Source organism: Moschus berezovskii, chromosome 2, assembly GCF_049115385.1.
Source record: "Moschus berezovskii isolate FMDL1 chromosome 2, NW_MosBer_1.0, whole genome shotgun sequence".
NCBI lineage: Eukaryota > Metazoa > Chordata > Mammalia > Artiodactyla > Moschidae > Moschus > Moschus berezovskii.
The window spans coordinates 83,955,290-83,968,198 of record NC_142461.1 but is presented as its reverse complement, the minus strand read 5'-3'; the positions used below and the strand labels follow the sequence as shown (position 1 = coordinate 83,968,198).

Here is a 12,909-nt window from a genome sequence, read left to right as displayed (position 1 = left end):
AGACAAGGTCAACTTTCAATAAATGTTAGCTCTTTCCATTTTTATTTTCTGAGAAATGGTACAAATTAATGATTTTCAAACATATATAATGTCAGCATCTTGTTTTTAGACATCTTACTTACTAGGAGGTGAGAGTAAAGAGGCTTTTGTGACTTTTGTGGAAAGTGTAGAAGAGCAGTGCTCTGCTGAGCTCATCTTCTTTTTCTCTAGCTCTCCTCAATTCTCCCATCCCTAGTAATTCTTGTATCATAGTTTTAAAAATAGAGACATATATACAATAGAACCCTAGCAAATTATTTACTGTGAATAAAAACAATATCAATGAAAAATATTTGAATACTTTAAATAATGTTAGTGATTTTTTTTCCCCATATGAAGACCAAAGAGATCTACGAACTGCTGATTATGAAACACTTCTCTTTTACAAGAATATAGATCGTTCTTGAACAAAGCGTGGACCTCTGGTGTTACTTGAAACCACATCCTGCTTCATTTAATCATCATCTAACACTTCCTGCATTTTTGGAAAGAAAACTTAAATTTCTGAAAGGGATAAACAGCAATGGAGATTTCTATTTCTTTTTAAAAAATACTTATATTTCCCCAAATTTCAGTTTTTTTTTTCTTTCTTTTTTTCAATTGAGCAAGAATTGTACAGGCTTCCAGGTCAAGATGGCAGTGCAGGTATATACTGATAGACACAGAGTCTACAGCCACATATGGAACAATGTCCTTTGAACCAAAAACGTAAAGACTGGCTGAGCATCAACTACACATTGGAAAATCAAAGAGAAAACCACACTGAAGTGAGTAGCAGAGGCTAGGATATTGTCTGGCCTTAACACCCCCTCTTGCCTGTGTGGTGACCCACCTTCTGAAGGGAAGCAAAGGCTGGGGCTTCTCCCTAAGGCACAAAGGGTTTTGCTCCCACATCAGATACTTCAAATTTTAAGACATGTATTTAAGAGATAAGCCCCCAAAACATAAAATTGTGAAAACCCATAGGGCTGAAGTCCCAAGACACAAAAGAGTAGGAAGCCTGAGTAATAGCTCTTAATGGGCTTGAGTGCTCAGACTTACCTGTCCCAGGGCCTGTCTCAAAGGCAGCCAATTATGCTTAGACTTAGTCAAGGAGGCTCAGCTGCTTATGTTTAAACTGTGGCCTGAGGGGTTGGCATCTAATTTAACACACACAGCTAGGAGCCTGCTAGAACACTCTCTGAGATTAGATACTGGTGGGTGTCAAGAAATTTTCTCAAGCTAGTTTTTTTAAATACTTATACTGTTGTTGACCCCATGTATACAGTATTCCATTTTTGTACTCTTTCAACAGATATTTATTGAGCACCTGTACTATCGCTCCAAGTACTATAAAACAGCAGCATCTAACAAAGTATATAAATAGTGACTTTTGTTGAGTTCAAATTTTAGTGCAAGAAGGGAAGAAAATAATATAACTTTAGATAGTTTCAAAAGCTATGAGTAGAGATAGTAAAGAATGGGATACAGTCACTGGGGCATGGAATTGCTACCTTAGGGAGTGGGTCAAGGTAAGGACATAGGAGAATTTCTGAATCCTGTTAGGAAGTCAGATATATGAAGAAGACCTAGATCTGGAAGATGATGAAATGTGCAAAGTCCTGACATGTAGACAGGTTTGGGTTGTTCAACTCATGGAAGCAGAGAGAAGGGAAGACTATAATGTAAGAGAGGGGGAGGTGATAGTTTATCATGATGACTCTGAAGGCCAGAAAGGAGTTTGGCTGTTTTTCTATGTTTAGTGGGAAACCGTTGGAGCATCTTGAATAGCAGAGTGATATAACTTTAAATAAAACTCATTTTTCTGCTTTTGATGAGTTATAAGATGAAAAAGAGATTATTTTAGTACTTCAGGGGAAAAATGATAGTAAATTAATTGTGGTGAGGGGAAAAGAAGAAGTGTGTGGATTTATGGTATATTTTGGAGAGAAAAGTAAAGAAATTATCTCTGGTGAGGACAAGAAAGGGAGCGACCTTTAGCTTTGGGTTCTGAGTGAATATATTCAAAGTGATGAAATAAGAAATACCTGGGAAAGAAACAAATTCAGGAGGAAAATCAGAGTTATGTTTAGGACATGTTAAGTTTGAGATGATTATTAAGACTCCCAGGTAAAAATGTCAAGTATTGGATGTTTGAGTCTGTAGCTCATGGGAAAATTGAATCATGAGATATAAGTTTAATACTTTTCAACTCATAGACAGTACTTAGGGGTTAGAACTCTTATGGACCAATGGAAACTAACAGAGATCGCAGTTCAATCATCTTTCTCCTATTCCTCACTCTATCTCCTTCCACCCCAACCAACACACAGTGTTAGACAATTAAGAGTTGCATAGCTGAATGTTTCACAATGCCAGCTAAGTAGACACACCTCCTGTATTCTGTACTTAAATTCTCCTGCTTATTTATTTGAACTCTTCCTTTCTCAGTTGCCAGTGGTCTCCCCTGATGAGCCATCCTTTATATTCAAAGGTAAGAATACTGAGCTTTAAATGTGTATGTTTTTTAGCTTTGGTGCTCATAGTAGTTTTCAACTGCTTTGATCCATGCTCTTATAAGAATGTTAATTGATTTTGTTATTAATGTTTTTGGTTCTTTTAATACCTGACCATACTAAATTGGAGCTTCCCAGGTGGCACAGTAGTAAAAAATCTGCCTGCTAATGCAGGAGATGCAAGCAAGGGACACAGGTTCAATCCCTGGGTCAGGAACTTCACCTACAGGAGTGCATAGCAACCCATTCTAGTATTCTAGCCTGGAAAATTCCAAGAACAGAGGAGCCTGGTGGGTTAAAGTCCATGGAGTTGCAAGGAGTTGGACACAACTGAGCACATGCTTACACACACTTTAGGGCTTCCTCGATGGTTCAAGGTGTAAAGAATCCACCTGCAATGCAGAAGATGCAGAAGTTGTGGGTTCTATCCATGGGTCGGGAAGATCCCAATCCACTCAGTATTCTTGCCTGGAAAAATCCCATGGACTGAGGAGCCTGGAGGGTTACAGTCCATAACATTGCAAAGAGTCAGACATGACTGAGCGCATGATGGTAGGATGGATGGATGGATTCCATATTAAATTATTTGTCATCTTCATGAAATGTTCTATCTCTATGATTTTTATCATCCCCTTTGCCTAAAATATACTACTTTTCCTTTTACATATTCAAATCCTGGTCACTCTTCTAGTCCTAGCTCAGATATCATTGTTTTTCATGAGTTCTGTCATGTTATCTGAGCTAAAAGTAGTTTTTTTTTTTTCCCTCTGAATACCTGTAACACTTGTGAGCACACCTCTTAAAATAATACATTCTGTTAGTTACTGTAGTTATTTAGATACATATGTATATATGGGAAAAACATGCATGCATGCCTACAACTTGATTTTATCTGCATTTCTAGCTTTACTTTTCTGATGAAGGAACCTGCCTTTTAAATAGCACTACTGTTTGACATTATCAATTGCCTAATAGTAGATCAGGCTTTTGCTGGACACTTGGTGCACTAAAGACAATGCACTATTTTATCAATGGTCTGTGAGTGACTTGCTCATAAAAGCTCTAGCCCAACAGTCCTGATGGTGTTTAGCTGAGCATATAATTCGATTCTTTCAGGAATCTGAGCTGTGAGATATAGCTATTTATTCAGTTAGAAGCAAGCACAAATTTAAGAGAGAGAAGCAATAAAATGGTAGGGTTTGGAAGGAGTATTGTCTTGAGTGACTCATTTTTTCAGAGTCAAACTGAACCACTGATTATTAAAACATGAAGTGACTTCAAAGGCAAGTAAGAATCACTTAGTTACATGGATGGCAAGAGATAAATAGCTATGGCTCCTGAAAAGGTGACAATATAAGCCAATCAGGAAGTCATTTACAAGGCCTGGGAGGTTAGCTTCTTGAATGTTCCAAGAATCCCATGAGCTGTTTTTCTGTCTTCCGAGTGCATCTTTACTACAAGCTCGCTACTTACAATAGTTTGATTGAATTGCTGGCCTATTGTTCAGTTCAGTTCAGTTCAGTCGCTCAGTCGTGTCCGACTCTCCGCGACCCCATGAATCACAGCACGCCAGGCCTCCCTGTCCATCACCAACTCCCGGAGTTTACTCAAACTCATGTCCACAGAGTCGGTGATGCCATCCAGCCATCTCATTCTCCGTCGTCCCCTTCTCCTCCCGCCCCCAACCTTTCCCAGCATCAGAGTCTTTTCCAGTGAGTCAACTCGTCGCATGAGGTGGCCAAAGTATTGGAGTTTCAGCTTTAGCATCAGTCCCTCCAATGAACATCCAGGATTGATCTCCTCTAGAATGGACTGGTTGGATCTCCTTGCAGTATAAGGGACTCTCAAGAGTCTTCTCCAACACCACAGTTCAAAAGCATCGATTCTTCGGCGGTCAGCCTTCTTCACAGTCCAACTCTCACATCCATACATGACCACGGGAAAAACCATTGCCTTGACTAGATGGACCTTGGTTGGCAAAGTAATGTCTCTGGTTTTTAATATACTATCAAGGTTAGTCATAACTTTCCTTCCAAGGAGCAAGCGTCTTTTAATTTCATGGCTGCAATCAGCATCTGCAGTGATTTTGGAGCCCAATAAAACAAAGTCTGACACTGTTTCCACTGTTTTTCCATCTATTTCCCATGAAGTGATGGGACCAGATACCATGATCTTTGTTTTCTGAATGTTGAGCTTCAAGCCAACCTTTTCACTCTCCTCTTTTACTTTCATCAAGAGGCTTTTGAGTTCCTCTTCACTTTCTGCCATAAGGGTAGTGTCATCTGCATATCTGAGGTTATTGATATTTCTCCCGGCAATCTTGATTCCAGCTTGTGCTTCTTCCAGCCCAGCGTTCCTCATGATGTACTCTGCATATAAGTTAAATAAGCAAGGTGACAACATACAACCTTGACGTACACCTTTTCCTATTTGGAACCAGTCTGTTGTTCCATGTCCAGTTCTAACAGTTGCTTCCTGACCTACATACAGGTTTCTCAAGGGCAGGTCAGGTGGTCTGGGATTCCCATCTCTTTCAGAATGTTCCACAGTTTATTGTGATCGACACAGTCAAAGGCTTTGGCATAGTCAATAAAGCAGAAATAGATGTTTTTCTGAAACTCTCTTGCTTTCTCCATGATCCAGCGGATGTTGGCAATTTGATCTCTGGTGCCTCTGCCTTTTCTAAAACCTGCTTGAACATCTGGGAGTTCACGGTTTACATACTGCTGAAGCCTGGCTTGGAGAATTTTGAGCATGACTTTACTAGCGTGTGAGATGAGTGCAATTGTGCGGTAGTTTGAGCATTCTTTGGCATTCCCTTTCTTTGGGATTGGAATGAAGACTGACCTCTTCCAGTCCTGTGGCCATTGCTGAGTTTTCCAAATCTGCTGGCATATTGAGTGCAGCACTTTCACAGCATCATCTTTCAAGACTTGAAATAGCTCAACTGGAATTCCATCACCTCCACTAGCTTTGTCCGTAGTGATGCTTTCTAAGGCCCACTTGACTTCACATTCCAAGATGTCTGGCTCTAGGTCAGTGATCACGTTATCGTGACTATCTTGGTCGTGAAGATCTTTTTTGTACAGTTCTTCTGTGTATTCCTGCCACCTCTTCTTAATATCTTCTGCTTCTGTTAGGTCCATACCATTTCTGTCCTTTATCGAGCCCATCTTTGCATGAAATGTTCCCTTGGAATCTCTAATTTTCTTGAAGAGCTCTCTTGTTTTTCCTGTTCTGTTGTTTTCCTCTATTTCTTTGCATTGATCACTGAGGAAGTCTTTCTTATCTGTCCTTGCTATTCTTTGGAACTCTGCATTCAGATGCTTATATCTTTCCTTTTCTCCTTTGCTTTTCGCCTCTCTTCTTTTCACAGCTATTTGTAAGGCCTCCTCAGACAGCCATTTCGCTCTTTTGCATTTCTTTTCCCTGGGGATGGTCTTGGTCCCTGTCTCCTGTACAATGTCACGAACCTCCGTCCAGAGTTCATCAGGCACTCTATCAATCAGATCTAGTCCCTTAAATCTATTTCTCACTTCCACTGTATAGTCATAAGGGATTTGATTGAGGTCATATCTGAATGGTCTAGTGGTTTTCCCTACTTTCTTCAATTTAAGTCTGAACTTCGCAATAAGGAGTTCATGATCGGAGCCACAGTCAGCTCCTGGTCTTGTTTTCGCTAACTGTATACAGCTTCTCCATCTTTGGTTGCAAAGAATATAATCAATCTGATTTCGGTGTTGACCATCTGGTGATGTCCATGTGTAGAGTCTTCTCTTGTGCTGTTGGAAGAGGGTGTTTGCTATGACCAGTGCATTCTCTTGACAAAACTCTATTAGCCTTTGCCCTGCTTCATTCCGTGCTCCAAGGCCAAATTTGCCAGTTACTCCAGGTGTTTCTTGACTTCCTACTTTTGCATTCCAGTCCCCTATAATGAAAAGGACATCTGAACTATATTTGAGTCGGGGGACTGAATCTCATGTAATTTATCTTTGCAGCCATCCCATGCCTTAGCAGTGCCTTTAAGAAGACTCTTGAGAGTCCCTTATACTGCAAGGAGATCCAACCAGTCCATTCTAAGGGAGATCAATCCTGGATGTTCATTGGAGGGACTGATGCTAAAGCTGAAACTGCAATACTTTGGCCACCTCATGCGACGAGTTGACTCACTGGAAAAGACTCTGATGCTGGGAAAGGTTGGGGGTGGGAGGAGAAGGGGACGACCGAGAATGAGATGGCTGGATGGCATCACCGACTCTGTGGACATGATTTTGAGTGTACTCCGGGAGTTGGTGATGGACAGGGAGGACTGGCGCGCTGTGATTCATGGGGTCGCGGAGAGTCGGACACGACTGAGCGACTGAACTGAACTGAATCCCTTAAACTGGCAATTGAATAAGACGCACAAAATAGTTTGGTGAATTATTTGACAGGATTAATGACTGTTACTTTAGGAATACCCTTCTCATTTTAACCATGGGGAAGTGATTTTAAAAAGATTTTTTTCAGTGGGATTCCGAATTAAGAGAGCTTGCCTTATATTCGTGATTTCCTTTGGAGAGTCAGCACTTTGTGAGTTCATCAGGGCTGACTCTAAACTCTAATGGGTTACCTAAACAAACATATATTCATTTTCTCTTGTTATATCCTCTGTAAAATTTGACTTTCTTTGTTTAACAAAAAAGATATTCATATTAAATCATGGGCCTCTTTATATTTGCTTCCTGTTTAATCCCTGTACCAATTCTGAGGGATTAGAGTCGTTTTTCCCTATTTTGAGAGCAAACTCTGGAATCAATAGAGTAGAAACAAAAATGAAAGAGAAAGATAACAGAGCTCACAATTTGGGACAGCACTTTGCCCGAGGAACTGAGTCAAGCGGTACTTGTCTTTGACAGGGCACGTGGGTGGAATACGCAGAGAATCCTGACACAGACTTGAACCTTTCATTTCTTCCATCTAATTTTTTATTCTTTTGCAGTGTTTCTTTGGCTCATTCCCTTTCTTTCTTTCTTTTAACCCCTGTACTCACTCTGCAAAGCTCCACAGGCTATAAATCCATCTACTCTTTTTAATCAATCCTTTCAGTCCTAGTGAGGGCAAGGGTGAAGTCCAGGCCTGCTTCTAGACCTGTCACAGCCTGAGTATCAAAACCTCACCTGCCCCGGTAGTAAGATACTTGATGGTGAAATACTCTTTCCAGAAGAGCACCCTGGGTGCCATCCTGCCAACAGCCCCCAACAGGAGTAAATACAATTCACAGTACCCTCACTCTAAGAAAGCAATTTATTAACTCATCATGAATGATTCCTGCTAAATTCTGCACTTACCTTGCCACCAAGTCAGTTAGCACTTCACAAACCAGAATGTTATGCCTCGTTTAGGTTTACCATTTTAAGGTAAATTGACGAGCTCTGATATTGAAATAAAGCAATTCAAGCCAAATTTAAAACTTCCAAATTTTATATTTCATATATTTAGTGCTAGTTTTATTTAAAAAGTGGTTATGTACACAGATGGTCTTAGGCAAGTCACCTAAAATTTCCATGCTGCGATTTATATAAAACTATCTTTAATTCTACTTCAAGATCATAAATTAGGATCAAATAAGTAAATTTCTTTATAAAAAGACTAAAATTTTAAAGAAGAAAATTCTATAGTTATAAAAACATTTTTGTGGAATCATGGAATTCAAGATCTCCTAGTTACCCACAGATTCTCAGGTTAAATAGCTAAATAAATTAACAAGTAAATTAAATAGTTAAATAAGTGATAGTCTATCCCTGGGTTGGGAAGATCCCCTGGAGAGGGAACGGCTACCCACTCCAGTATACTGGCTTGGAGAATCCCATGAACTGTTTAGTCCATGGGGTCACAAACAGTCAGACATGACAGGGACTTTCACCTCACCCAGTGGTTAATCTTTACACAGTTTCAGATTTCATTCCTGAAATGAGCAAATTATTCACATGAGTTCGAAGTTTAGAACCTGGCAAAGCAAATTATAAAGAAAGTGTGTAGCTTGAGAAAGAGAGTATTATTTAATATATGTGCACAGAACAATGCTCTTTAAATGTATAGTTGTTTGAGGAATGAAGAGACATCACTGACACAGCTGCACACTTTATATCTAAGCTTATATGAATCACATACTGTTTCACATTAATAAATTCAAGGCGTTTGGTCCAATATTACTACCTAAAAAATACCTCTCCCTTCTCAAAATATAAACAGGAAAGAAGTAAACTATTTTAACTATATAGAAAAAAATATTTCAACTTTCCATTCTTAGGCAAATATTTCACAAAATGAAAGGGGAAGAAACCTTATTCAAGAAATAGACATTTTCACTTCTCTAAATAAAATTAAACATAATTAATAGCAACATCAGACAAGAGTCCCCAGAAAGCACAGGATCTAAAAAGCTTACTACAGGATCTAAAAAGCTTACTTCAGGATCTGAATTTTCATCTAATCTTACCATTTAAACTCAAGAAATGGCAATCCACTCCAGTATTCTTGCCTAGAGAATTCCCTGGGCAGAGGAGCCTGGCAGGCTACAGTCCATAGAGTCGCAAAAAAGTTGGACACGACTAAGAGAGTATCCACACCACACCAAGATTAACTTATTCATCTATAACTATCTTATAGTAGATGAATCGCAGGGTACTATTGACTTTGATACTTTTATACTATATGTTTATATTTTAATAACTTCATTTAACCCACAGGGATAAAGGGTCTTTAATGGTAAAGACACTTAGAGTGCTGCACCATTTTTATGAAAATAATTTGGAGGAAAAAAAAAGAAAGAGAAGAATCTAGTAGAAGAAACTGCTAAAGCATTATGACAGGAATTCCAGCAGAGAGAATATCCCTTTAAAAAAAATCACTGAATGTATATTTGTGTAGAGTATATCAATATCTCAGAACTTACCAATTAGGATTCCAGTGGTGTCCACAGCTCCCAGTGTCTCTCTTCAACAAAGTGAAACCTCTCAAGAATAGCTTACAAATATAGGCAAGACTTCTGAGTGAGAAAGTCAAAGCACTTCTGCTTAGACTCCGCCCTATGGGGAATTTGTGAACTAATTTTAGTTCTTCCCACTCTTATGTATTCTGACGGTAAATCACCAGTCACTGACAGACATCTAAACAAAATGCTGCTCCTACTCTGTATTTCAAACACTAGGGACTCTGCTTAGGGCACTGTCCCCTATGAAGCTCTGCCTTTTAGACTTAGGTAAACACTTTCTTGTTCACTAAGATCTTTGGGAATGTAAACCAACCACATCCTGTAATACTCTTGCAGAGTAAATGGATTATCCTCTTTTGTGTGTGAGCTGAACCAGCTTGTCCAGGAACTAAATCCCCAAATTCATATTCCTTCTTGCTTTGGGCTATGAAACACGCTAAGGACTGGAGAAAAGTTATTTCCTAAATCTGGAGGTAATCCAGAAAACTTGGATTTTGAGGTAGTGCCTCACTGTCAAAAGCATTGTGAGTTTCTGGTCTGAAAACAGAGTTTGACACTTAATGAATTAACATTTTAGTTGAAAGTTTAATATTGGCCCTCAATTCTAGGATATACTTTATTGCCTAATAGGTGCATTTAAAAAAGTCCTAAATCATCAGTCTAGATGGTTAACAAAACAATCAAGGAAGAAAAAGAGTCAGTGTTAGAAGATCATGTGGAAACTAGCTTGCTGCTGCTGCGTCACTTCAGTCGTGTCCTACTCAGTGTGACCCCATAGACAGAAGCCCACCAGGGTCCCCCGTCCCTGGGATTCTCCAGGCAAGAACACTGGAGTGGGTTCCCATTTCCTTCTCCAATGTGTGAAAGTGAAAGTGAAGTCGCTCAGTCGTGTCCAACCCTTAGCGACCCCACGGACTGCAGCCCACCAGGCTCCTCCATCCATGGGATTTTCTAGGCAAGAGAAACTAGCTTAGGAAATTGTAAATGAAAATTATTCCTTTAAGCTTGTGGGCTATCTATTATTCTACCTTCATTATCTCTTTGTGTTTATTCCCAAGCTTGGGGCTTTTATTGTATATTCTTTTAGATATTAAAAACCATGAGCAAAATGTTTCAGAATTAAGACCAAAGATAGAGACTGCAGCGAAATAATTAAATCACTTTTATTTACTGAGATTACTGAGAGATATAGAAAACAATGCTTGTAGAAAGCCAGTGTACCAAGACACACAAGTTAATAAGTAACGCATCCTTTAAAAAAATAAAAAAGATCCAGAACAAAAGTATTACCCTCCAGTATCCAAGAAATGGAGATACATACAAAATTACTTCTGTACAAGTAATTGTACAGTGAAAAGAAAATATGTGTCATCCCATGAATCTCATCTAAAATAATACTATAGTGTAAGAGGAATGTCTTAATTTTTTAAGTTGGAAGAATAAAACTTTGAATCCAGAGTATCTAAAATTTTGTATTTTTTTTCTATTTCAGTTATTCCTTGTACTGTAAGAATGTTAGATAATTTGCCATGTTCCAATATCTAGGAATTGAGTCTGAAGTCTGTCATTTTTGGTAGAATTATACTCCTTTAACTACAGGAGACAGATATAGATACATACAAAAGTAGAGATTAAGTGTCTTGCTTTCACACTTCTTCTAAAGTCTTTTGATAATGTTAAAGACCATTCCATCAAAATATTGTCTTAAAAACTAGTGTTTAGCATAGCCACTTTTAAAGAACTCACTTGGAGTCTACTCTATCAACCTATATCTTATATTTTATAAATCTGTCTTTAAAAAAAATGTTCCCTTCATTTATTTTTTAAAATTATTAAGCATATTCTTTGTACCTGGTGATATAATGGTTTTTCAATATAAAATCTTTATAATATTCACATTGTTGTTTAGTCACTGCATCATGTCTTACTCTTTGTGACCACTGTGGCCCTCCAGATTCCTCTGTCCATGGGATTATCTTGGGAAGAATATTGGAGTAGATTACCATTGCCTTCTCCAGGGAATATTCCCATAAGCACCTAAAAATATAAACAGGTTGTGAGAAAACAAGTTGTGGGGGAGTGGTGAATGCAAGATCCACTGCAGAGCCAGCTGTAAAGGGAAAAGAGAGAACAGAGTGAGCTTATATTTCTTCCTTCTTGGAAACTGAAAGAAGAAACATGTTGCCAGGTTAAACTATTGTACCGATTCAGAGCTGTCTACTAATTTCCATGTATGACATCTCACCTACAACATGTTTCTGAAAAGCAGAGAATTTGATTTTATCCTCCTCTGAGATTGCCCATGAATGAAGCTAAGAAAATATCTGTTGAATTTTTTTTTTCAGAAGTTGATTCAGTTCTTTCCATCAAAATTCATGATTTGGAATATGACAGAAATTCCCTTCTCTCAAAAGCTAATTCTTAAACTGTGAACTTTATCTTTACTCTTCAGGGCTTATTCATTAAGACTGGGCCAGTGCCTGACATAGAGTATATTTCAGTGAGAGCTTGTGGTTATTATTAATCAAATTAAATTCAGTGTGGCACACTATTCCTGTAAGAATCCCAGGGTATAGAATCCAACTATGAAACTCTTATGCTAAATGTTCAATAAGTAAAAATGAGTATGAGATTGAAGACAAAGATGCTGACTAGTGGTCTGTTCAGCTCCAGCTATTAGAAGTGATCTGTAGAAATAAAACATGACCAACCTAGACAGCATATTAAAAAGCAGAGACATTACTTTGCCAACAAAGTCTGTCTAGTCCAAAGCTATAGTTTTTCCAGTAGTCATGTATGGATGTGAGAGTTGGACTATAAAGAAAACTGAGCACAAAAGAATTGATGCTTTTGAACTGTGGTGTTGGAGAAGACTCTTGAGAGTCCCTGGACTGCAAAGAGATCCAACTAATACATCCTAAAGGTAATCAGTCCTGAATATTCATTGGAAGGACTGATGCTGAAACTGAAGCTCTAATCCTTTGGCCATCTGATGTGAAGAACTGACTCATTGGAAAAGACCATGATGCTGGGAAAGATTGAAGGCAGGAGGAGAAGGGGACAACAGAGGATGAGACGGTTGGATGGCATCACCGACTCAATGGACATGAGTTTGAGTAAACTCTGGGAGTTGGTGATGGACAGGGAGGCCTGGCGTGCTGCAGTCCATGGGGTCACAAAGAGTTGGACACGAATGAGAGACTGAACTGAACTGAACTGTAGAAATAAAAGAGAACCTTGGAGGCCAGGGAGGATGAACTGATAAAAAACTGTAATCTCAAACTCATGTGTGGAAGTATAGCAGAATATGCTACCCCAAAAAATGATTGTAGGAGTTCAGGATGTTGTTGCTCAGTTGCTCAGTTGTGTCCAACTCTTTGCGACCCTATGAACTAAAGC

General features: G+C 38.8%; 1 protein-coding gene across 2 annotated transcripts in view; it reads right to left on the bottom strand.

Moving 5' to 3' along the window:
- The window catches only part of KYNU (kynureninase), a 118,656-nt gene extending 109,052 nt beyond the window's left edge, over positions 1–9,604 (bottom strand). For both annotated transcript variants that reach the window (XM_055397943.2, XM_088829176.1), the window contains exon 1: positions 9,472–9,604. The gene's annotated coding sequence lies outside the window, so the exon portion shown is untranslated. The remainder of the gene's footprint in view (positions 1–9,471) is intronic.
- Positions 9,605–12,909: the final 3,305 nt, after the last annotated feature.